Source organism: Sinocyclocheilus anshuiensis, unplaced genomic scaffold (genome assembly GCF_001515605.1).
Source record: "Sinocyclocheilus anshuiensis isolate Anshui unplaced genomic scaffold, SAMN03320099.WGS_v1.1 scaffold35, whole genome shotgun sequence".
Taxonomy (NCBI): Eukaryota; Metazoa; Chordata; class Actinopteri; order Cypriniformes; family Cyprinidae; genus Sinocyclocheilus; species Sinocyclocheilus anshuiensis.
Window position 1 is genome coordinate 1,178,743 of NW_015552558.1, and position 1,013 is coordinate 1,179,755.

General features: G+C 46.9%; 1 protein-coding gene across 1 annotated transcript in view; it reads left to right on the top strand.

The window, feature by feature from the left end:
• The window catches only part of galnt11 (UDP-N-acetyl-alpha-D-galactosamine:polypeptide N-acetylgalactosaminyltransferase 11 (GalNAc-T11)), a 20,286-nt gene that overhangs the window by 10,989 nt on the left and 8,284 nt on the right, over window positions 1-1,013 (top strand). The gene's annotated exons all lie outside the window — the stretch shown is intronic.

Sequence of the window (1,013 nt, forward strand, 5' to 3'; positions counted from 1 at the left end):
CGGCGGTGCAAAAACGCCAAAAAGTGGGTAGTTCCACAATTAGTTCTGGTACTTTGAAAAGGTTCCTGCAGTGCGAAAGGCCCTAATGCATACCCCTATGTAATACTGTGCCCTGCCCACTGCTGCACATCCTGTCCCTGAAGCTGCTTTTTAATGGATGGGGATGAGGGCCAACACTTTAACCCTGGAGTCATAGACTGTCCTGTTTGGAATCAATTCTGCCAGATGGATTCACAGAGTTGTCTGCCCTTTCACCCCTTTCATTTACATTCAAATGTTTGGACACATCTGCTCGTTCTTTTTTATTACAATTTTTCAGATTTTAGAATAATGGAGAAGTCTAATTAAAGGGGTCATATGATGCGATTTCAATTTTTCCTTTCTCTTTGGAGTGTTACAAGCTCTTGGTGCATAAAGAAGATCTGTAAAGTTGCAAAGACTAAAGTCTCAAATCCAAAGAGATATTCTTTATAAAAGTTAAGAGTCAACCACGCCTACCTAACATGGTTATTCTAATACGCCCCCACATATCTACGTCACATGTGAGAAGATTTGCATAACCCCGCCCAAATGTTCATGCAAAGAAATAAGGTGGAACATTTATTCTCGCTGTAGTGTTGTTGCCGCCGCCGCCATGTTGTGAAGGCGCTGTGTGTTTCGTTGTGAAAGCGAAATAAACTACTTTGTCCTTCTAAAAGAGGACGATATCGCTTCGTCATGCCTAGAGCTGATCCGTGCTGGTCGCTGAGGAACTACTTCAACTTCGCGCTGTGGATCGCCGGGTCTGCTTTCACCGTGGACGAAGCGGAGTCCAGCCCGGGGTCATCACATGTGCTTGCCGCAAGCCCACCCGGCCCTCCTTCGTCGAATCTGCCAGCCGCGCCGTTCTCAAGCCCACCGGCCGTTCCTCACTCTAGCCCCCAGCTTCTGCTCACTCTAGGCTGCCGTGTGTGACGCTGTGTTTCGTTGTGAAAGCAAAACTACTTTGTTTGGCCTTCCAAAAATGGACACGA